The sequence below is a fragment of the Pleurodeles waltl genome, chromosome 9 (genome assembly GCF_031143425.1).
Source record: "Pleurodeles waltl isolate 20211129_DDA chromosome 9, aPleWal1.hap1.20221129, whole genome shotgun sequence".
Taxonomy (NCBI): domain Eukaryota; kingdom Metazoa; phylum Chordata; class Amphibia; order Caudata; family Salamandridae; genus Pleurodeles; species Pleurodeles waltl.
The window spans coordinates 695898946-695925258 of NC_090448.1; positions in this window are offsets into that span (position 1 = coordinate 695898946).

The window sequence follows — 26313 nt, forward strand, 5'->3', positions numbered from 1 at the left end:
AGGTTAGCCTCTGCAATTCCCACTGCATCTGGGAACATCATAGCCTCTGTGCTGATTATTCTCACAGCTATTCACCACACACAGCCCATCAATATGTTGTGAGCACTGTGATTCTGTGTGTGAACTGTGATGGTCCTGACATGTGTGTATTTTTCATGGACATTATCAGAAGTTGCTGATTGTGCTGAAAGCCCCGTACCCAATCCCTGCCTACGGCCCTGGGACACTGTCACACTTTGTCATTCATGCATAAATGAGACCCAGACAAGGGATGGTACAGTTAAAAGGCAGATGATGTTATACAATGTATTTGGGTATGCATTGAAGAAGCCCATGCCCAATACCCCCTGATGAATGAGAGGTTTGCTAACGCAAGTGTGGTACATATGTAGACACAGGGATACTTTAGTGTGACGCACAGACAGATGCCAGTCAGGCTGACAGAATGCAGGGTGATTCAGGATCCAGCAATTTGACAAGTTACATAATCAGTGGTCTGACTCAGACTGTTTGGAGGATAAACTAGACAGTTGACATGTCAAACTGTGTATGTCCTGTGTTTTTGAAGGTGACAAATGAACCCAAGGGCTGTGTTAAACAGCTTAATTAGTATCAATGCTTAACGGTGTAATTGACTAAATGGCAACTCCTATGCTGTTCCCGGCATCAGCAGTGGCAGTGCTTTTTGAAATGGGTAGTGTGCATGGAGTTGATCACAGGTGTGGGCTGCATCTGTTTCTTACCAGTCCTCTAGGTGAGATATGCATTCTGAGGGCCAACATACATTTTCACACGAGAAGCAATCTATAGGTGCTAACAGGGCTTTGAAACTAGAAGACAGTGTATAAATTAACCTGACGTCCATGCAGTCAGATGTTCTATGACAATGGCATACCATAGGAAAGGGTGTAGCACACTGGATTGCTAATGTTGGTCTGTGTGTGTAGAGGACGGAATATCGGGGTACACATCTTAGTATTCCAGGGACCTCTTCTGACAGGTGGGTTGTGACCAGGTGCATGGGTGTGTCAGGAGTTAGGAAATGGGCTGACATGTACATGGAATGTCATGTGTGCAATGCTGCTCATATGTGTGGCACTTGCACTGTCTATGTTCTGCTTCTATGGGACTCTGGTCACAGATAGTCCTTGCAAATATTGGATGCAGTTGGACTTACTGCTGTCAAGGGTCTGGTCAGGCATTCCTGTTACTGATGCAAAAGCACTTTGACTGCCTCATGTGTGAGGCTTGTTTTCCCCTTATTGAGTGATGGTGTCTTAGTTGTGTGCCATATGCTGCGTTGGACCTTGATTTCAACATGTATGTGTGAAATAGGTGTGGTCCTCTGCTATTGGCCTTCAAAGGAGAAATGTACATGATATATGTCATTAACAGTGTGTGTGTGTGTGTGTGTGTGTGACCATTGTATGTTAGGCATCACATTAGCTCTGGGATGTTCAGTGTCCAAATCAGTATCTCAGCAATGCTCCATGAGGCAACACTCTTATTCTGATAGAAAGTAAAGTAGATATGAAGGTGTGCAAAAATGAATAGCCAGACCATGATATGGTGATTATTATAGGTGTTTATTTAAATTAGTTAACTAAAGTGGTGAAGGTGATTATATTTAAAAGAAATTGTTGACGATATGTTGCCGCCTGCGTATACCAGCGGTCGTGTTCTGTAGTTCCCCCTCATGTTGCAGGCCTGCATCCTCCTCTTCCTCCTCTTCAGGCATGTGTGGCTCTGGTTCCAGGAGGGGAATGTTCCTTTTGATGCAAATGTTGTGCAATATTGCACATGTTAGGATGATATTACAGACCATCTCCGGCGAATATAGGAGGCTACCACCAGTGATGTCGAGGCACCGGAACCTTGATTTGAGGATGCCAAAGATCCTCTCAACTATGCTGCGTGTCCTCCTATGTGCGTCGTTGTAGGCACGCTCTGCAGCAGTACTCGGGTTGCCAAATGGTGTCATAATCCATGGCTGTATGTCATACCCCTGATCAGCTGCAAGAGAAAATGAATGGGATAATATTGATGTAGCTGGCCCTATTGAAATCACCTTTCATGGCAGTAGTTGTCTTGTGTTGTCTGTGACTCTTTTGTGTTATAATGTAGCATCCTAGGCTTGTAGGATGTACCATCTGCATTATGTTGTTTCCTTGGCTGAACGAGTGTTTGTCTGCTAACCGGTTGCCAGCAGTATGTTTTGGGATTTGCAGTACAGTGTGCCCTCCCTAGCATTGTGACTTGTGATACAGGTGTCCGTGTGTCTTCACTGGGGGTGAGATGATAGTTCCATACACAGGTTAAAATTGACAGTGGTGGTAACACGTTCATATCAATGTGCCCTGGACATCCCATACCTTTAGACTTTTGCAATGGATTAATGTAAGCGTCATTGGGACACTTACATTTTGCAAGGTGACATTTAGGCAACATTGTGATCTTTGACGTCTTAACATTAGGCTGTACAGTAATTTCAGATGTGTGACAGGTTCAATGGTGACCCAAGAAACATGGCTTACGATGTCACGACCTCAGTGTGTTCCTGTTCAAATGTTGCTGTTGTGGTGTATGTGTTGTGTGTCCTAGAGGGTTGCTGTGCAGTGTGTATATAAGTAGGTTTTTGTACTTACCAACAAGTAGTCCATTGCCATACCGTCCATCCTGGAAGTGTTCATTGATGGTGCGGTGACGGAAGATGAATGAGTCATGTACACTCCCAGAATATTTAGCCACGATGTTGGTGATCAATCCCTGGTGATCGACAATGGCCTGCACGTTGATGGAATGTGTGCGCTTCCTTTTGCAGTAGAGGTGTTCAGTTGCAGCAGTGGCACAAGGCGTACATGTGTGCAGTCGATTGCACCAAGGACATGTGGAAAGCCACTGATAAGGTAGAACCCCTGTTTTGTTTCCTGCTGCTTCTGCAGTGTGTTAGGGAAGCAGATGTGGTGGGGTGTCAGTCCAATGATGGCATCCAGTACTTTGGGCAAAAAGGTAGAGAATGATGGTTGTGATATTCCGGCAACCAGGGCACCAGTTGTTTGAAAAGAGCCACTTGCCAGCATATGAAGTACGGCAAGCAGCTTGGTTTCTGTTGGGATGGTGCAGGGTGTCAGCAAAGTGGGGGCCAACTGCGGTGCAATGTTGCGCAGCAGCTGCTGAATGGCCTGCCAGTTCAACCTGTACCTCTGGATGATGTTGTGTTCCCTGAGGCCCTGAAGGGTTGTTCTGGGGCGGAATATCCTCTCCTGCCTTCTGCGCTGCCTTTGGGGTCCCTGCTGGTGTTGTTATAGCTGCTGTTGTTGCTGCTGGGCTCTGCGTCTGTGTGCACGCTGGAGTAGAATCACCTCCATGTCTCCCTGTTGCTGCTCTGCTGTTGCTTCTGAGTGTTCTAATTAAATACGGGTGTGTTTGCCCCATTTTTACGAAAATCGGGCTGTGCGTCATTTTCCGGCTCTGCCTCCCGGGCGTGCGTCATTTTTGCCCGAAAGCATAAATACGACGCATGGCCGTTTAAGTCATTTTTTGGACGGGAACGCCTACCTTGCATATGATTAACGCAAAGCAGGTTGCTGCATCCCAAAAATGACGCACACAGTGGAATTTTGTCATCCGCGGGCTCGGGCGTCAAAGTTTAAATACGGGGCAACCTTTGCGCTGAGTTGACCCACATTCAGCGCAGATGGAGTTTAAATATGCCCCCTAAGTAGTTTTGGATTTCTTTTTTTCCCTTAACTTATTATGAGTCAGGAGAAGTTTATCTGATTGTTGGTCCTGAGGAAGCGTTATAGGATCTGTATAGACCACCATACACGAGACATGTTGACCATACTTTAGGGGTCAGGTGATAATTTCCCCAACCTCTAGGCTCTATTATAAAGTGGTTGAGCATAAATCCTCATTTTCCACTTTCCCTGTGTTTTTAATTTTGGTCTCAGCCTCGCTCATTGACACATTAAATAGAGCAGACTCTTGTGGGGTTGAGAACCAATTTAAACCTTTTTACTCTCCTGCCGCAGTTAGTGTTTGACCTTCATGATTATTACGGCAGCCACTGATAAAAAGATCTCCGGCAAAGAGCCCCCGAACAGGGAGCCCTTCAGATATTGCACTGCCTGTCTGACGAGGAGCAACCCGATGATGAAGCATGACAATCATTTGGGTGTGTGAGGGCTCTTGCTCCTGAACATTAATGTTCCCCTAGATTCATGGAACAGTGTACCTATTCAGTGTGTGATTAGTCAATTTGGGAGACCCTACACTGGACCAACAATCTCCCCATCCCTCCCTTTGTTGATATCCTAGTACATTTTATGAAACCATATATATTTGTAATACATACATTTTTATTTTATAACAATTTTGATGTACATTTTAAAGTATATGTTAAATAGTACTACATTATATTATTTACTCATTTGTATTATTATTTATTTTATACTTTATGTATTTGTTCATAATACATGTTTTGACTTGTTGTACATATTTTATATCACTGTTACATACTTTGAAACTTTTTTTGAATTTTTAATTAACGGTGCATTGTTTTCTATAGAGAGATGGGGGTCATTACAACATTGGCGGTAAAAGCCGCTTTCCGCCGTGCAGAAGATCGCCAACACACCGCTGCGGCCGCGGAATTCCGCCACAGCTATTACGACCCACATCTCGAAATCCGACAAAATTCAGACACCCATACAAGTCCGCCACACCAAAGGTCAGTGATAAACTGGCGAAAACAAAACCTCCACCGTCACGCCAACAGAAATACAAAAATGCTATCACGACCCACGAATCCACACGGCGGTCTTTCAACCGCGGTATTCCATTGGCGGTACACACCGCTGCGCTCAAAATACACACACACATACAAAACACCGCCACATTGGACAATTCAAAAGACACACACCTGATACACATACACACACCACTCTTACACACCAAATACAATATAAAACACACACCCACATCACCCACAAACTCCTACGACAAAAAATTCAGAAAGAAGGCCAGAGAGAGACACCACCATCCACAAACTAGCAGCCACAGGCACACAACACCATCACCCACACTACTTCCACGCACAAAACACCACACACCACTACATATCACCACACTTATCACTACATACACCACCCCACACATCACCTACACCACCCCATGGCAAGGCAAAGACACCCCAGGTTCTCGGAGGAGGAGCTCAGGGTCATGGTGGAGGAAATCGTACGGGTAGAGCCACAGCTATTTGGATCACAGGTGCAGCACACCTCCATAGCTAGGGTGATGGAGCTATGGCGAAGAATTGTTGACAGGGTCAACGCAGTGGGACAGCACCCAAGAAATAGGGACGACATCAGGAAGAGGTGGAACGACCTACGGGGGAAGGTGCGTTCCGTGGTCTCAAGGCACAACATCACGGTACAGCGGACTGGCGGCGGACCCCCACCTCCTCCCCAACAACTAACAACATGGGAGGAGCAGGTCTTGACTATTCTGCATCCTGAGGGCCTCGCAGGAGTCGGTGGAGGTATGGACTCTGGTAAGTCAAATCTTAACTATCGTATCCCCCACTCTACCTGCATGCTATCACAGACCCCCCACCCTCGCCCCTCCCCTATTACTCCAGCTCCTCACAAATGCACTAATAACACAAACCACCCATCCCAACACAAAGCCCTGCATGACACAACAAAGCATGGACACCTCTCACTAAAGCATGCCCACTGCACATACCCATAACACCCCCCTCAACCATCATCACACAAGCCCCCACACAGGAATGCTAGCACTGGGGTACACGATCACCCACCCATTGCCCACCATGACACACACAGATGCAATAATCATGCTTTTATACCCCTGCAGGACCACTACCCAACGTCACCAGACAGGAGGGTCCAGACATCTCTACCCCACCCACAGAAGAGGCCCACAGTGATGACAGCAGCTCTGTCCAACTGGATCCAGATGACCAGCCTGGACCATCGTGGGCCTCAGGACAGTCGGTTCCCCACACCCAGTCACAGGCCACCACAGACCTTCCACCCTCTGGTAACACCAGCACAGCACCCACCCAGCAGGCCCCACCTCCGTCCCCAGGACACGTCAATCAGCTGTGTGTCCACCACTACAGGGAACCCAGGATAACCCACCACCCCAACAACAACAGGGACCTGGGGGCAGTGGTAGTGGGCACACGGTCCAGGGGACGGAGGCACAGGATCACAGGGGAACTGGGAGGGCTGCTGTGCGACAGGGGGCAGACAGGCCTAGGGAACCCACTCTCCACGAGGCCCTCTCCTCCATCATGGGAGCCTACCACCACTCCCAGGAGACGATGGCAACAGTACTGGCCAAGTTTCAGGAGACCCATCAGCTGCAGGAGGAACAGTATTTGGGGTTCAGTGAGGAACTCAGAACCATCAGCTCCGCCCTGGGCACCATCGTAGGGGTGCTGAAGGAGATACTTAACACCAGGAGGGACACTGTGGCACTGCAAGGGGCCCCTGACACTAGCATGAACGATGAACTGCCCACCACCTCCGCCGGCACTAGTGGACAGGACGTCCCGCCACAGGACCACCACACCAGCACCCCACCCACTGCAGACTGAGAACCATCCTGCAAACGGTCCCTGAGATCCAGGAACAAGACAGAGCACAATGCCAAGACCCCCGCCAAGAAATGAGACCACCCTGATTGTCATCCCACTGTCCCACATTGTCACCCTGTCCATCTTGGAACTGCCCCAGCTCCACTTCCTATGCCCATATGGGCAATGCACCTGTGAGATCAATAGACTGGACTCTGCCATGGACATTCCTCCACCATCACCCCTCACCATTTTACAACCCCCCTCCAATATTGAGCACTTCAATAAACACCCTTGATACACAAAACAATCTGGAGTCAGTCTGTGATTACGAAAATGTGTATTAGCAATGACAGTGACAAAATGCGTTTTCAAATGTAATGTCAACATACCTATGTCACACATCTCAAGTCCATGAGGAATCTAAGCAGATGACACACGTTGGAAATCACACCTGTGAAACTGTAAGGGAAATGTACAACTCAGTTACCATATACTGGGTGAAATCAACAGACATGATAGAGGTAGAAGTGTGAAAGTACTTGTAGTAGGCAGGAATTTGTTCTCACCTGAGTGTCACTGGAAATATTGCTGGATAACTGAGTCCCTGTTGTCAATGTCTTTTTCCTCTGCTTCCTCCTCATCACTGACCACAGGCTCCACAGCTGCTACAACACCGTCATCTGGACCATCCTCCTGCAGAAAAGGCACCTGTCGTCGCAAAGCCAAGTTGTGAAGCATACAGCAGGCCACAATGATCTGGCACACCTTCCTAGGTGAGTAGAATAGGGAACCACCTGTCATATGGAGGCACCTGAACCTGGCCTTCAGGAGGCCGAAGGTGCGTTTGATCACCCTCCTAGTCCGCCCATGGGCCTCATTGTAGCGTTCCTCTGCCCTGGTCCTGGGATTCCTCACTGGGGTCAGTAGCCATGACAGGTTTGGGTAACCAGAGTCCCCTAATAGCCACACACGGTGCCTCTGGAGTTGACCCATCACATAAGGGATGCTGCTATTCCGCAGGATGTAGGCGTCATGCACAGAGCCAGGGAACATACAATTTACCTGGGAGATGTACTGGTCTGCCAAACATACCATCTGTACATTCATCGAATGATAACTCTTCCGGTTCCTGTACACCTGTTCACTCCTGTGGGGGGGGACCAGAGCTACATGGGTCCCATCAATGGCACCTATGATGTTAGGGATATGTCCAAGGGCATAGAAGTCACCTTTAACTGTAGGCAAATCCTCCACCTGAGGAAAAACGATGTAGCTCTGCATGTGTTTCAGAAGGGCAGACAACACTCTGGACAACACGTTGGAAACATAGGCTGGGACATCCCTGATGCTATGGCCACTGTTGTTTGAAATGACCCACTTGCAAGGAAATGGAGCACTGATAGCACCTGCACTTGAGGGGGGATCCCTGTGGGATGGCGGATTGCTGACATCAGGTCTGGCTCCAACTGGGCACACAGTTCCTGGATTGTGGCACGGTCAAACCTGTAGGTGATAATCAAATGTCTTTCCTCCATTGTCGACAGGTCCACCAGCGGTCGGTACACCGGAGGATTCCGCCATCTCCTCAAATGTCCCAGCGGACGGTGCCTAGGAATGACAACAGCGACCACAGAGTCAAACAACTCAGAGGTATGTAACCACAGTCTACACAGAACACCATTCATACATAAAATCTGTCCTGTATTTGTGTTGCGCGACAAGGCCTAGGTCTGTGTGATGCAGTTGGTAATTAGGCCATGTGGGCCCCTGAAATGGCGGCTGCCTGACCTCTAAAGTGGGACAATGGGATGTGAGGTAACTGCGCTGGCGATGTACACCGTCGCGGTAGGCGGTCGAAGACCGTGGTGCAATGCTGCATTGGTTAACATTGGACCCTATGGGTCCCAGGAGCCAATGATGAAGTGCGCCGGCGGTGATGGTACGCACCGCCGCGGACGTGACCGCCATTTTCTATCTGTTCAATCACTCAATACCTGATCTTCGACAGGAGAGGACCTACACTGCAAGTGCTGCTGTGACGATCTGGAAGAGACAATGGCTCGTGCGTCTGGGGAAAGGGTCCCTGCCTTCACTGCAGAGGAGTTGGAGAAGCTTGTGGACGGGGTCATCCCGCAGTACACGCTACTCTACGGTCCTCCAGACCAACAGGTAAGTACACAGGGAGCACGTTGTATGGGCTATGCCTGAGTGGAGGGGGGGGTTGTAAGAATGAAGGGGGCACAGTTCTGCGTGAAGGACTGTGAATGTATGTGCCACATGGCAAGGGTACGGATGTGGGCCACTCACTTCGACGGTGCAGTTGGTAATGACTTCTCTTCTTCCCCTGAACATGTCATGTAGATCAGCGCCAACCATGGCGGTGGCGTATCCGGAGTTGGATGGGCGCTTGAGGGCATCACAGCAGACACAAGGGGGTGAGTACCAAAACATTCAGCGGACTTTGCGCGCAGTGAAGGTTTCTGGGTGGGGGAGGAGGGCTGTGGGTTTCTCTAGGCCAGGGCGAGTTCCGTAGGCTAGGCCCCTCCGTAATGCAGGCCATGTGGCACCCCACCCCACCTCTGTAGAGTGCCAAGTACAGATATACATGCCCCTGTGTCATCTATGTGTGCAGATGTCGACCATTGCCATGTAGGACATATCCCAGGAATGGCATCTGTAGAGCCCAACAGCGCGACGTAGTGCAGGGGGCTGCTGTGTCTGTATTGTCCGCCAACGGTAGCGGTAAGCCATGCACTCAACCCGTCTTTCTTCTGTTGTCCCCCCCTTTTTGTGGTCTCCTTGTTCTTGTGTGCATCAGCATCATCAGGCGGAGGTACAGTGGCACCGGAGCACGAGGGAGCTGCATCCCACATGGCCATGGAGGCCCACACCACGGACTCTGAATACACCAGTGGGATGGAGGGCGAGGGGAGCTTCACGGCGGGGACAGGATCAGCAACCAGCGACACGGACTCGTCCTCCGATGGGAGCTCCTTTGTGGTGGCGGCAAAATCTGTGCCCCCCACTTCTACAGGTACAGCTGCCACCCCCCCTACCAGCACCGCCCTCCCAGCAGCCCCTCAGCCTTCGCCCCGTGCCGCTCACCCAAGAAGGTGGGCATCACCTTCGCCCCAGGCACCTCAGCCCCTGCCCCTGTCACCTCAGCTACCCTCAGTGAGGAGGCCAATGACCTCCTCAGGTCCCTCACTGTTGGGCAGTCTACCATTTTGAATGCCATCCAGGGTGTAGAAAGGGAATTGCAACACACAAATGCATTCCTGGAGGGCATTCATTCTGGTCAGGCTGCCCTTCCTCGAACCCTGCAAACTCTGGCCTCAGCACTGATGGGAGCCATTGTCCCTGTCTCTAGCCTCCCCCCTCCAACTTCCTCCACCCAGACCCAATCCCCTGTACCCCAGCCTATCCCAAGCACACCATCAGACCAGCCTGCACACACCTCACCACACAAGGGAAGCTCAGGCAAACATAAGCACCACACATCCCACAGGCACTCATGCAAGCATCATACACATACAGACACAGCAACATCCACTGCCTCCACTGTGTCCCCCTCCTCGTCGTCTCCCTCCTCCCTCCCAGTCTCGTCTACAATCTCACCTGCATGCACTACCTCTACAGCCACTACGTCCCGCACCAGCACACCCACCACCACACCCCGCTCACGTGCAGTCACCACCCCCGCTCCCATTTACACGTTCCCTGTGTCCCAGTGTGTCTGTAACACCCCCTCCGAAGATACACAAACACAGGCACACACCTACCCAACAGCCATCCACCTCATGACAGCCTCCAGCGCATACACCTTCACCCAAAGTCACCAAACGTACACCTCCTACAACCACTACCTCTTCCTCAACTCCCAAACCCCCTCCCGCTACCCGTCCCAGTGTTCCTAAGAAACTTTTCCTGGCCAACCTTGAACTCTATCCCACCCCCCCACACCCTCCAACTCATAGGTCCCATACTAGCACCTCAGCCCAAAAATCGCCGGGACCAGTGGTGCCTGTTACAGGTATGTGGAGTGCACTGGCCACCAGGCCAGCCAGTGTGGCACGGAGCCACAGCACAGCCAGTCCCCCACCTGTGAAGCACCAGAAGTTGGACAGTGCCCGGCGGGAGAGGGGGAAGGCTCCAGCCAGCAAATCCGCTCACAAGGGTGCCGGGGGTAGTGTCGACTCAGCTGTGACTCCTCTCAAGGTGGGGAAGGGGCAGAAGAAATCTCCAAAGTCTGGGAGGGGCAGCATCCCCGCTGCCCAGGAGGCCACCGCCAGCCCAATCGTCACTGGCCAGGAGGCCACCGCCAGAGTCACTGCCCAGGAGGCTAGCCCAATAGTCACTGGCCAGGAGGCCACAGCCAGAGTCACTGCCCAGGAGGCCAGCCCCATCGTCACTGGCCAGGAGGCCACCGCCAGAGTCACTGCCCAGGAGGCCAGCCCCATTGTCACTGCCCAGGAGGCCACCGCCAGCCCAATCGTCACTGGCCAGGAGGCCACCGCCAGAGTCACTCCCCAGGAGGCCACCGCCAGCCCAATCGTCACTGGCCAGGAGGCCACCGCCAGAGTCACTGCCCAGGAGGCCAGCCCAATCGTCACTGGCCAGGAGGCCACCGCCAGAGTCACTGCCCATGAGGCCAGCCCCATCGTCACTGGCCAGGAGGCCACTGCCAGAGTCATTGCCCAGGAGGCCACCGCCAGCCCAATAGTCACTGGCCAGGAGGCCACCGCCAGAGTCATTGCCCAGGAGGCCAGCCCCATCGTCACTGGCCAGGAGGCCACAGCCAGCCCAATCGTCACTGGCCAGGAGTCCACCTCCAGAGTCACTGCCCAGGAGGCCAGCCCAATAGTCACTGGCCAGGAGGCCACCGCCAGAGTCACTGCCCAGGAGGCCAGCCCCATCGTCACTGGCCAGGAGGGCCCCGCAAGCCACAGCCCAGCTGACCCATGAAGGACCACCAGCCACAGGCCTGCTGGGCAATGAAGGACCGCCTTGGCAAGCACCGCTGAACAGGCCAGGGACCGCTGAACAAGGCAAAGGCCGCCATGGCAAGCACCGCTGAACAGGCCAGGGACCGCTGAACAAGGCAAAGACCGCCATGGAATGCACTGCTGAACAGGGCAAGCACCGCTGAACAGGCCAGGGACCACTGAACAAGGCAAAGACCGCCATGGAATGCACCGCTGAACAGGGCAAGCACCACTGAACAGGTCAGAAAGAGCCAACTGAAGCACCGCTGAACAGGGCAAAGACCGCCATGGAAGGCACCGCTGAACAGGGCAAGCACCGCTGAACAGGTCAGAAACTGCCAACTCAAGCACCGCTGAACAGGGCAAAGACCGCCATGGAAGGCACTGCTGAACAGGGCAAGCACCACTGAACAGGTCAGAAACTGCCAACTCAAGCACCGCTGAACAGGGCAAAGACCGCCAAGGCGAGCACCGCTAGCTCATTAGCGGCAGGGGCAGTGACGCAACTGGGACCGTCACGGGGTGAGTGCTGCACTCTGTGCACCAGTCCCCCTCCAGAACCAGTGGAGACATGCACCCACTCCGTCTGTCCTGCACAGGATGAAGCACTCTGGGCACCAGTCCCCCTCCAGAACCAGTGGAGACCTGCATCGACTCCGTCTGTCCTTGGCAGGATGAAGCACTCTGGGCACCAGTCCCCCTCCAGAACCAGTGGAGACATACATCCACTCCGTCTGTCCTGCACAGGATGAAGCACTCTGGGCACCAGTCCCCCTCAAGAACCAGTGGAGACCTGCATCCACTCCGTCTGTCCTTGGCAGGATGAAGCACTCTGGGCACCAGTCCCCCTCCAGAACCAGTGGAGAATGTTATCGACTTGAGAGACTGTGGCTTTGCACTCCCCAGGATGGTACAGTGGGCAAACCACCCACTGTAGAGACTTGAGAGACTGTGGCTTTGCACTCCCCAGGATTGAACAGTGGGCAAACCACCCACTTGTGATAGTTGAGAGACTGTGGCTTTGCACTCCCCAGGATAGTACAGTGGGCAAACCACCCACTTGTGAGACTTGAGAGACTGTGGCGTTGCACTCCCCAGGATGGTACAGTGGGCAAACCACCCACTGTAGAGACTTGAGAGACTGTGGCTTTGCACTCCCCAGGATTGAACAGTGGGCAAACCACCCACTTGTGAGACTTGAGAGACTGTGGCTTTGCACTCCCCAGGATGGTACAGTGGGCAAACTACCCACTGTAGAGACTTGAGAGACTGTGGCTTTGCACTCCCCAGGATTGAACAGTGGTCAAACCACCCACTTGTGAGACTTGAGAGACTATGGCTTTGCACTCCCCAGGATGGTACAGTGGGCAAATCACCCACTGTAGAGACTTCAGAGACTGTGGCTTTGCACTCCCCAGGATTGAACAGTGGGCAAACCACCCACTTGTGAGACTTGAGAGACTGTGGCTTTGCACTCCCCAGGATACATCAATGGGCATGGAGCCCCCTCGTGGGTCTGGCGTGGTGCACTCATCCGGCTGAGGTGCCCCCCCTTCCCTTCCGCCTAAGGTGCCTGTTGTATTTCTATCTGATGCCCCAGCAGTGTTCTCTCCGTTTTGATCAGGTATCTAGTGTGGGCCTCGCCCATGCATTTTGGGCCCAGTGGTCCACGGACAATGAATGGTGCATTACCTGCACTACTAATCGTGGTGTATATTTTATTTAATGTGTATATATATAAGTATATATTTGGTTACTGTATTTTGATATATTACAATGGTTCAACTCATTTCCTTTTGTCTTTGCATTCTTCCGGGGGTTCTGGGGGTTGTTACTGTAATGTTTGGTTATGCATTGGTGTGTGTGTGTTGTAGTGGGTGAGGGTCGGGTGGGGATTGTGATGTTGGTTGTGTGTGTCCCTGTGTTTTTCCCTCCCCCTCCCCTATGTCGTAGGTGCAGTACTCACCGTGGTCTTCGCCACCGGCGTTGTTGATGCTCGTATAGGAGCAGGAAGACTTTCGCAGGGAGAATATGGAGTTCCGGCTCCATGGTGTCGTTGTTCCTCGTGGGGTGTGTAGAGGTGAGCGTTTTCCCTTTGAAATGGCTGTTTCCGCCGTGTTTTTATCTGCAGTGAATCCGCCCCGGAAAAGGTGGCGGATTGGCCTGTTGTAATACTGTGGGCGGTACATTGTCGTCCGCCTGTCTGTTGTCTGTGACCGTCGCGCTGTTTGTCTGTACTGCCGAGGCGGTCGGAGTGTTAAAGTGGCTGTCTTTGTTGGCGGTTTCCGCCACGGTCATAATTCCAAAAATTTTACCGCCGGCCTCTTTGCGGTTTTACCGCTGCTTTAACACCAACTGCCAGGGTTGTAATGACCACCATAGTCTTTTTTTGCTTACCTTTAGTGGCCTTTTTTCAGCTGTCTACTTTTTATAGTCTGTTTGTGTCACTGTATTGTAGATTTGGTAGGAGTGGGTTGTGGTTACCTGCTGCTGATTTCTGGAGAAGGTAAGACCTTTTTTTACATTTTTGAAAGGCTTTTGGGGTAGGAAGGCTGCAAGTAGAGTTAGTTAAAGTGAATTATAGTGTTTTAATTTTGAGGGTTAGTTAGTTGTAGTGTGTGTTCTGTGGTTTACCTCTGTTGTGCATTAGGCCTACTTAAAGTCTGGTAGTAGTGAAGTGTCATTTTAGATATTATAATTTTACAATTTATGTTTATTACATTGTAATGTTATGTTTATCTTGTATTTGAACATAGTGATTTGTGTAGGTGGGTATTCTATATTTTTTCAGGTATACAGATCATAAACTTTCCTGTGGACCTGTGTTTTTGCTTTTTTTAAGGGAATTAATTTGGTTTCTATTAACAATATGGGCCTGATTATGAGTTTGGTGGTCAGACCGTCTGACCGCCATGTTGATGGTCCTAAAAAGACTGCTGTGCCAACAGACTCTAGCCTGCCATATTACGAAGGAAACAGGCAGAACTCCTGCCCGGCAATCAAAAAGGCAGACTGCCAGTGTACAGCGGTCTTGTATCTAGTGGTCCGACCTCCAGCATCATCAGCGCTGCGGCCAACCACCGTTCCTATTACAAATACACAGTCGTTGTGGCAGTCCCCTTGTGGCAGTTACCCAATGGCGGTTGACCACCGCAGTACTCATTCAGCAAAGTAACAGACAAGTGGACATTGAACAAATTAAAAAACAACACAGCTGACACACAGTGGTCCAGTGAACACCCCTCAAATCACACTATAAAATGCACCTTTTCACAGACCACAAGCCTTTGCATCTCCCCTGCAAGAAAGGAACCACATAACACCGTTTTGTTAATATTGTTAGATAAGGCACCCCTTTTTACATCATCCCATTTAACACCTGGCACACACTTTTGTCCATTCTCTCCCTATTGCATGCCCCCTGTTAAGTAAGTCCCTGTCACCCACTTTAGTTGTCTACCCCATTTCTCTGAAAGATGAGTAGAGAGTTGTGGTGGATAAAATCATAAGAGTAGAGCCACAATGTTTTGGAGCCTAAGTCCAGCATACTCCTCTCATTAGGAAAACAGAACTGTGGCAAAGGATCGTCAACAGAGTGAATGCTGTAGACACCACCCTGCGCATAAAGGAGGACATTAGGAAGAGGTGGAACTATTTAAGGTCTCTCTCTTGGGTGGTTCTTCAGATTCGGATTGCAAGACTCCAGCAGGATTCCTCTGCATCTTTTTCTTCACCTTCTTACCAAAGAAACTGCATCTGGACCCTCCAGGAACTCTACAACTGCAACAAAGAAGCAAAGATGACTTCTGCAACATTGTATCTTCAGCTCCTGCCAGCAACTGCAACTGTTTCCCGGTCGTCCATCCTCAGAGGACAGCCAGTCTTCAGCCTGCACAAGAAAAATGAAGGAATCTCCCTTGAAGTGAAGGAGTCACTTCCCTGCTTCAGTAGGCACCCCGCTGCAGCGACGACCAGTGGCTTGGGTCTCCCCTCCTGAAGAAGTGTGTGGATCCAGCAACATGGGTGGTGGACTGAAGTGGTCCTGACAGTCCTGAAGTTCAGCCGTCCAACTTTGGTGGAGGTAAGAGCTTGCCTCCCCATGTAAGACAGTAGCCCTGTGCACCGCATGTTTTGCAGTTGCCAAGGCTTATTGGCATCCTTCCTCGAAGTTCTTCATGCACCATGCAGCTCCAGCTCTAGCACTCCTTCCTGTTATGCACAGCCTCCTGCGTAGTTCTCCGGCTGCGTGGGATCCCTTTGTGTAGTGCTGCATGGGCCTCCTTTTGCACCTTCTTTGTCTCCATGCTGTGGGACTCATGTGCACGCTGCCTGGTCTTCTGAGGGCTCTCTGAGTTGCTGAGAGCCCCCTCTGCCTCCCCCTCCTGGGTAGAGGCCACCAGGTCCCTCCTGGTCCCAGGCCGCACCATTTCCCGCTAACCGCAAGCATTGCGTGTGCCAAGGCTTGTTGGCAGAATCCAGCGATGCAAACCAGACTGCAATCATCCATCCGGCGTGGTTCTTGCAAAATCTTCTATCACGTGTTCTTGTGTGTTCTAGGAAAGTTACTGTGACTTAGTCCTGCTTTCCTGGGCTCAGGGGTCGGTACTTACCTTTGGTGTTTTCTAACACTCCGAGTGCCCCTCTACACACTACACTTGCCTAGGTGGGAAACCGACTTTTGCATTCCCCAATTTTAGTATATGGTTTGTGTTTCCCCAGGCCCATTTCTAACTATTGTGATTTTCACTATTTGCACTGTTTTCTAACTGTTTTTACTATGTGTGACTACGGTGGTAATGCATGAGCTTTGCATGTCGCCTAGTTAGGCCTTGGCTGCTCATCCACACTACTACCCCTAGAGAGCCTGGCTTCTAGACACTGACTACATTTCACTAATAAGTGATAACGTGACCTGGTATAAGTTGTTAGGTACCCACTACAAACCAGACCAGCCTCCTACAAGAGAGCACCCTGTGCCAAAGGCAAAGACTTGTGGGGGTAGAGTGCGTGGGAGGGATGCTGTAGGCCAGTGGAGTGAGACCATTGGGGCTGCTTTCGGCCAGGACACCATCAGCCAGGTCTTCGGGGTCTATCAGGAGTAGCAAGGCATGATGGGCCAGGTGTTGACTGAACTCCGGGAACTAAAGCAGCTTCAGAGGGTCAAGACTGAAAAAATGGATGCCCATAACACTGAAATGGTCACCCTAACACACCACCCTGAGCAGGGCTTTATTCCCACCATATACCCCTTCCTGTGTGGCAACAACATCACACCAAAGTACATCTGCAGCAGCCACAGGAAGGGAGGAGTTGCCAGAGGCACAAACACTCACAGACATCCTTGGCTCTGCAGCAGCTGACCCCCCTCACCCTCGCAAATGGGGACATCCAGCAGAGAATCCAGGAGGTGCGGATGACAACACACCCACCACTGCCAGCAATAAAACTCTTCCTTAATGTCCTCCTTTGTGTGTCACACATACACTCTGTGGACTGATCCTGAACCACATTCCATTTCCAATGGGAAGGATACGCTGGACTTTGGATTTCCAACGGTGTGGCATCTACTCCAATGATTTCATTCACCATGACTGATCCCTTCACTTTACATTTTTGTTAATTTATGTCACAAATATGTTCTGTTAGTAGCATTGTAATAAATTCATCCATCACAAACTCATTGTCTGCTGTCATTAATTTCACATTTAGCTATGTAGCTATGTATGACCATGTGAACCATATGATGATGATCCAAGATACTTGTGCAAGCTGGGATATATTGCATGTAGACAGTGTCTAGCTCAGGATTACAACCATGCCACACAAACACATACATACAAGTGTCTTGTCAAAGACGAAATTGTATTACATTGGTCAGCGCATAGGCTGTCAATATGTTTGAAACATGGCAAATCATACATGATTGAATTATACTGGGTAAATCATCAAATTTACAGATACAGACCTCCAGACCATGGAAGGAAGTGATTTATCAGGCATTGTCCCGTAGAATAGACAAACATTAAATTGGTTGATGTAATCAGCTGGAGCATATCGCCTACCACACATAAGTAACCCAAATACTCAGATAGATTGCAGTACAACAGTTTTTTGATCACAGGGTCATTACAATCCAGTGTGTCTGCATCCGGTGGTATGACACAAACAAATATCAGTGATGTGGCACAGGCATTTTGGCCTACAATAATGAAACACATCAAAAGCTACAGTCAGTTCATTCAAAATGAGTGTTCAGCCAATGTGAAGGGAAACTAACATGATTTTGGACTACAAGTACATATTGTCTGACCACATGATGACACACATGATGTATCAGGGCCACCACATGACAAGGAACAACTCAAATGGAGTCTTCTAAACTTCCATCCTAGCACTTTACAAGCTGTCTTGACACAGGTCTCCTACACCCAAGTCTGTGACCTACATTCTCTAGAACAATCTATGTCCACTTCATATGTCCGAACAGCATCACACACCTGCTAATGTCACAACTCTGAAATGCCCCCACGAACATTTTATAGCGAAGGTGCCTGAAAAAAGAACAGAACAATGAGTATAGTTATGAAAACAAACATATGACACAAGTCACATAGCAAGCATCTGGAGAACAAAGTCCATTATAATACATCTAAAACAAACAAAGCAACATCATCAAGATGTGGATGTGTCAAAAGCTACCTCGACAAACACCATTTGGCTGATTTTGCCTGGGCATCATCTACCTAGCTATTTCCGAGAATTTACTACACACATTATCACTACAGTTCATTGTACAGTCCAAGTCATGACATCACATGATATACTTATACTCATGAGAAGAAGCTGCCAATGAGATCTTGTTGCAAGTCAGCTCCTTCCCCTTCACTACTATCAACTTCATTTGGCATTTCAGGATTTTCACCCGGTGGCACTGCAGGCTCCCCCTTCTCTGGAATGTAAGGGATATTCCTCCATAGGAAGATGTTATGGACTATGCAGCATGGCACAGTGATTTGACACACTTTCCCAGGTGTGAAGAGGAGGCCTCCACCAGTCCTGTCCAGAAAGTGAAATCTGGCCTTCAGGAGCCTAAAAGCCTGCTCCTCTGCCTGCCGTATTCTTCCATGGGCCTCATTGAAGTGGACTTCCCCTGGCGTAGTAGGATTCCTCAGCGGCATCAATTACGAAGGACTTTTTGGATATGCTGAGTCTCCTGTTTAGGAATGAGACATATGTGCAACAATGAGTCACTCACTTAATGATTGTAGCACCTGACATTGCTCACACAAAATTAGGACAGATGTGACTTATCAACCAGACAGGCCCTCTCTGGTTGCAGTGGTGACATCAGCTGGGGTATGGTACTGTTCAGCATTACAAAGGAATCATTGGCTGAACCATGGAACCAGGCAAATATGTTTGAGATGTAAAGATCCAACAAGCAGATAACTTGCACTTTGATCGAATGGAAGTTTTTCCTGCTGCGATAGACTTGTTCACTGGCCTGCGGTGGCACCAACGCAACGTGTGTGCCATCAATGCCTCCCACCACATGTGGAAGGTGAGCAAAACCATAGAAGTCAGCCTTCAAATTGGCTGAATCCCACGTCGGGGAAACCTGATATAGCTGTCAATGTGTTTCATCATTGCTGAAAGGACATCTCTTATGACAAGACTGAACATAGGCTGGGACATACCACTGGATTTGGCCATTGTATATTGGAAGGACTCCGTGGTCAGGAAGTGCAATACTGCCATGAGTTGAACAATGGGTGGAATGCAGGTTGGATTACTGTTTTTAGGCATCAGATCTGGGTCCAACTGACTACATAAATCCACAATTGTTTACCTATTCAGACGGTACTGTTTGATGATGTGACATTATTCCATCGTTTGAAGGACAGGACATGATTTGTAACATTAGTCAGTGTGTCCACAGCAACACACATGATGCATGTAAACAATATTATGTGAAAAAGCATTCTGACTGGAAATATATTACATCCAGTACACATCACAGTTGTCAACTACACAAGAGTCAAATGTGACCCCCATGGTTGTCAACAAATATGTACCCAACATGGATTTGGGCAACACCTAACTATCTACTCCTCAAATGCACCAAGAAATTTAACAGTCTGATTCAACTGCCAAAAATACAGCCAGTGGAGGTGGACAGTGCACCACCGTCATATGCCCATCTGTGCCCAGCAACGCCCTACAGTGGTGATTGTGTATTATGACCTACACAAGAAGACTGCTTTAGGATGTTTGTGATGATCTGACAAATATATGGTGTTGTTACACATTTAACAGGGCCCAATACTATATTTCCAATCGTCATTGGACATTCGGAACAGCATGCTGCCGCCAGCGGAAATCGTCCTCGTGGTAGGTGGTTTCAACCGCGGTGGACAAAGCCATAGGCTAACGTTGTTGCCTGTTGTGGTCGCAAGCCAATGTCTGTGCCCTTCGGCAGTGATGATCGCGTACGTGGCGTACATGTATGCTGCGTTTTGCAACTTCACTCACTTGACTCCTGACACTCCTGCCTTCAACATCTCCACTGCTTTAGCTGCTGTGTGCCACCTCTGGGAGCAATCATGCCACTGCCAACAGTGAAAGGGCCCATGCCTTCTCTCAGAAGAGCTGGAGAAGCTTGTGGATGAGGTCCTTCCCCTGTATGGTCAGCTCTATAGCTCACCAGAGGAACAGGTAAAAACCTCATAGGCACATTTGACTCTGTTCAACACCATCCTTTCCCCTTCTCATAGGCTACCATATGCCTCATGTATGCCAGTTAGACTTCTCGTGTGCCTGTTGTCTCATTTTGTGTGGCACAAATGGGATGTACATGGTGTAGCTAGTGGAGAAATGTACTTTATGTATTGCACTTTCACACTGTGTTGTGTGATGGGTTTTGAGGTCTAGCTAATCCTCTCTTGCAATCATATATCTAGGCATGGAGACTTTACAGCCATACAATAACACATCAGTGGATATGATGGTTATAAATGTCAAATGACATGTATGTGCATGACAACATGAGCTGTGTATGCATACTGTTTGAGTCATTTGAGGATCTTGTAAGCAATGTGTATAGTACCACAGATCATTCACACCACATCTGCCCTTTCCAAACTGTTGAATGAGAGGCATATAACGAGTCGCTGTACCCTTCAGAGTGCCAAACAAGCCATAAGCCACATTGATGATGGCAACATGATGTACTGCCATGCATGGGATTGATGGAAATGTGAGTTCCATGTAGGTTCTGTATGCTTAGCCTGCAGGGACCAGGGCCTCACAAATTTATCTCCCAGTATGTGACATAATCCAGGCAGGGGTATAGTTACTGTGGCTATGCAACTGTGGCAATGTGACCACTCCCTCTAGATCTGCATATCCTGGCATTTAGCCACTATGAGACTCCAGTGGCCTGAATGCCTTAGTCCATTGACTAAATTAGAAATGGGTACAGAGGTAAATCCCTAAACTACTACATATGTGCATTTTGCATCATTGTCAACGTGTGTCATTGACTTATGACAGGTCCCTTACTTCCACAGCTCTGTTGTTACCTTTACATACGTCATATTTGTCCAGTACAGGCATGTTGCAAAAGTGACAAACCCACAGTACAGGTTTTTTGTAAATTCCAGGGAGGCCATGACATGTGACTCAGTAGCTTTGTAACATGCCAAAAATTAAACGAAACATACCTTTGTATATTGGATGCTATCTCTGTAGGTTTGCCACATATGATCAACAGTGTGTTCTGTGGTACAAGTACATACCACACCAACCCACACTGAAGTGGCATGAGCCTACATTGGGTAGGCCACATGTCCACACATGCACAGGGAAGAGACTTTCCGTGCCCACCATGGCAGCCCTCTCCTTGTCACTCAAGGTGTAGGGTGAAGTCTTTACTATGGTAATTGCCTGTAGGGGCTGTATGCAGTGAGTCAATGTTGCAGAGTGTAAATGTGTCTCTCCAGTCATGCCCAAGGAGTGTACACTTCAGAAGGCCACGATGGTGTGTTGTGTTTCATTGTTGTTCACATCACAGTACACATTGTTTGAGCCTGGGCTACATGATGTAAGTAGGCTTGCATAGTCAGTGTAGACCATGAGCAGGGTATTGGGTTAGTCTGCAGATAAATTCAAAAGTGTGTAGTCATGTCCCTCTGCTTATCAGCATGTGTGCTTTACAGTTGTGGTGTGTTGACAAGTTAAACATGTTGTGCTCGGTGTTTCTGACATGTGTGATACAACCATTTTGGCAAGAACTTGTGTTTGATCCTTTAGATTTGTCTAAAGGTAACCCACATAGCAGGTGCATGGCAATGTCTCAATCTGTTGTTGAATTTCGGAACACCAGTAGGTGTGTGGTCTTGCCCTCGGTTGTGTGTATGGTGGTGTGACGTTTGGGCTCCATCTATGAGCAGCTACAGCAGCAGGATGTGTGTGATCAGCTCCATGGCAGCACGGGACGTGGGATGCTGCCTGCAGGTGAGTTCCTTCCTTTAATCTCCTTGTTTCCATTAGCTGGGACATGGTGGTTGGTCCGCCACAGTCAAGTTGACGGACGTTGACATCATAATCTGTCTGACGGAAACACTGGCCCCAATGGCCTCATTGGCCTTTCTCACCACTGCTGCTGTCTGTGCTGCCTGGCGGTACAGCAGCAGTCTTTCCTCTATGGGATTGCATGCATTGTAATACGGTGGTCCGACCACAACCAACCATGGCACCACCATATATATAAAATATCATTTATCAGGATTCCTGAAGCTTTTTTTTTTCTGGTGTATCACTTCATGTGAATTTGAATTAGTTCAATGGATTTTCTTTGCTCTTTTTCATTTTAGCATTTTTATGGCTTTTTAGAACTACAATTTTTCATTGGTAGATTCTATTTTGAGGACCTGGATGTGAATAGAGATCTAAAGCTACCGAATTGTAAGTTTATTTTTGTAAGTTTATTTTTTTAATACTTTATTATCTATGTGCATTTGGTATAATTGTAATGTATTATTTTACATTTCTATGGGCCAGATGTATGAAGAATACACTTTGCGATTCTCTAATAGCGATTTTTAAGAAATTGCTATATCTGAGTCGCAAAATGGTATGTATCATATTTGCGATTCGGTAAAAGTGATTTCTTAAAAATCGCAAATGCACTAGCCCTACGCTGCAATGCACTGCAAATCCTCGTCAATGTAACACCTACAAATTAAAGAGACACCCACACATTGTTCACATGCCATGGCCTATCATAACAGACCATATACATCTGCATGGATGTGGAACTGAACCCAAACACACCTTCCCTGTAAAATCCTTGTAATGGATGCATACATATCACTCACATTGCAAGGGAATGTAACTTAAATGGGATGCAGATTAATTTGTGTGACAAACATCCAAAGCACACAAGTAAACAATCCCTGAAGAATAGGTATGGCAGCATCATGGGGACCCCAGGAAGGCTACTGCCCTAGGCCACACTTCAACTTGCCCATGTGACAAAAACACAATTTGCACAGGAACTGCTGCCTGATAAATATCAGGGACAACCAATTGTATAACCAAGTGTCATGCCCATGTGACAAATGTGTAAGTGCAAGTCTAGAAAAGCAAATACAGCAGTAACAGCATGGGTCATGCATTTAGATAAAGTAGATGTAAGGTACACACATTAAAATGGGAACATGTACATTCAAATGTATAGGATGATAGTACAATTTTACACCCTCCATGTATGGACAAACAAACCTCTAGCTTGCACACATTAAACAAATGTCCAATTTACATCAGGGGGAGGAATGTAACCCAATATATTTTGACATTGGCCAAGCCATTAAGGAATACTTAAAATATGAAACAACACCCAATGCCATGCCAACCCAATTGGATTACTTCCCAAACATCCATCCATCGATCATTTCCCATTGTCCTGGGTGACTCCAGCACTGGTTCCAAAGTCAGATCTTACCAACCCCATCAAATGGCTCATCAATCAGGGTGAAACAGACACAACGGTAGTCATATATGAGAAATTATTCATGAACATCTAAACCAATGTGTAACAAAGCAAGATTTGGCCTGAATGCTTTTACATTGACTACATTAAGAATGGGGACTGAGGTAACCACCTGACCTGTTACTTATTTTGATTGACATGCCTGTTGTCACCTTTCCGGAAGTCATTTTTGTACAGTACAGGCCTATTACACAAGTGACAAACCAACAGTGCAGATAGTTGGTTAATGCAGGGGAGATCATGACATGTGAATCATAAGCTTTGTTACATGCAACCAATCGGACCAAACACACCTTGGTGTGTTGAATGTCATCTCTGCAGGAGTGCCACATATGGTTACAGTGTTTCATGTGATACCAATACATACCCCACAAACCCACTCAGAAATGGTATGAGATTCCATTATGTAGACCACATTTCCCCACATCCACAGAGAAAAAGTATTCAGTGACACCCATGCCAGCCCTTTCATTCGCACCTAAGTCTTACGGTCTAGTCTGCACTTTGTTAGTTGCCTGCATGAACCATATGCATTGAGTCAATGTGCTAAGACAGCTTGCAGAATGATAGCATGGAGATTTGGAAGACTCCATTAGACTTGTTCCTTGCCGTGTGGTGGGCCTGATGCATCATGTGTGTCATCATGTGGTCAGAAAATATGTAGCCCTATGTCGAATTCATGTTTGTTTACCTTCACATTGGCTAAACACTGTTTTTGTATGAACTATATGCAGCTGTTGATGTGTTTCATCATTGTAGGCCAAAAGCCTTGTGGCACATCACTAACATTTGTTGGTGTCATACCACCAGATGCAGAAGCACTGAATTGTAATGACTCTGTGATCAGAAACTGTTGTACTGCCATTTGTCTGAGTCTTGCATTATATGATATTGGATTCCTTTTGTGAGGTAGGCGATATGGCTCCAGCTGATGACATCAACCAATTTCATGTTTGCCTCTTCTACAGTGGAATGTCTGATATATTCCTTCCTTCCAGTGTCTGGCTGTAGTTTTGATCATTTACCCAGTACAAGTTCAGACAGGTATGATTTGCTATGTTTTAGACGTATTGACAGCCTATGAGCTGAACAATGTAATACAATTTCTTCTTTCACAAGACACTTGTATGTTTGTGTGGAATGGTTGTAATCCTCAGCTGGACACTGTGTACATATAACATACCCCTGCTTGTACAAGTAGCTTGTTTTTTCATTGTATGGTTCACATTTTCTTATAGATCTAGATTGCTAACTATAAAATTTAAGACAGCAGACAACAAGTTTGAGACTGGCAAATTTATGACAGTGCTAAGGATGAAACAAACTTGTGGCAAAATGTAACATAAGGGAAAAGTGAAGGGGTCAGTCATAGTGAATGAAATCATAGGAGTAGATGCCACACCATCGGCAGTCCAAAATCCAGAATACTCCTCTCATCAGATATGGAGTGGAGTTCAGGATCAGTCCACAGAGTGAATATGTGTCACACAAAGGAGGACATTAAGGATGAGGTTTCTTGCTGGCAGTGGTGGGTGTCTTGCCATCTGCTCCTCCTGGATTTTGACATGGATGTCCCCGCTTGCAAGGGCAAGGTGTTCAGCTGCTGCCGAAGCAAGGATGTCTGAGGGTGGTTGGGCCTCTGGCAAGGTCTCCCTTCCTGTGTCTGCTGCAGATGTACCTGGCCTTCATGTATTTGGCCCACAGGAAGGGGTAGATGTTAGACGAAAAGCCCTGCTAGCCTCAATCATCCCTCCCACCAATCCTACCCCACGAGCCTGGGGCCCTTGGCACAGGGTGCCCTCTCTAAATGGGCCCCAGACCCTCAATGTCAGGATTGTTGACTTGCACCTCAGGATACAGGACTGGGGGGCACAAGATGTTAGCAACTGTTCTAGGTACACAGGTTGGGAGGCACATTGTTGTCTGTGATGTTGAAGCAACTGGGGTAGGAGGTGGTGTTGAGGGCACAGTGAGACTCACTTTTGCCATGCGACTAGGCTGCCCAGATGGGCTAGGACCATCACCCACATCCACAAGTCTAGGATTGTTGTCATCACTGAGGGCTTCATTCAGACGTGGGTTGGGAGTCTGGTTGGTAGACCATGTCTGCCCAGGTGCTGTGCTAGCTCCACCTGTTGAGAAATAGAATACATTGTTATTAGGTGAAGTGTGGAATCTACATCCCATGTTTTTGTGTCACTGCAAGTAGAGACCTTAGACAATCTTAAGTAGTAGGTTTGCTGATTGTGCTGTTACCATGGTATTGAAGTTCTTGACATGACATGTGTACAGCTTGCAGAAACTGTTAGACTCAAGCAGCTCATTAGATGTGCTGATCAGTTGCACTTTAGATCAGGGAATAAAAATGACATCTTAGAAACAGTGGAAAGGAAACATGTGAATTTGACCTTTCCAAGGCTGTGTGAGATATAGGTGAACACACAACTTTATTGTATATGTGCCTGTAGCCATAACATGAGCAGTGCTGAGTCAATGTGTTAACTGCCACTACAAATCTCATGAAGCAGCTAAATGCTTTAGGAATACTTGATGTAGAAACTTGGTAAGGAGTCATTCCTGTCCTCAATAGTTTAATTTTGGGATACCAGGATAAGAACAAGCTAGGTAGACAGATACATCTCTTGGTTAAGCATGATAAGTAGACT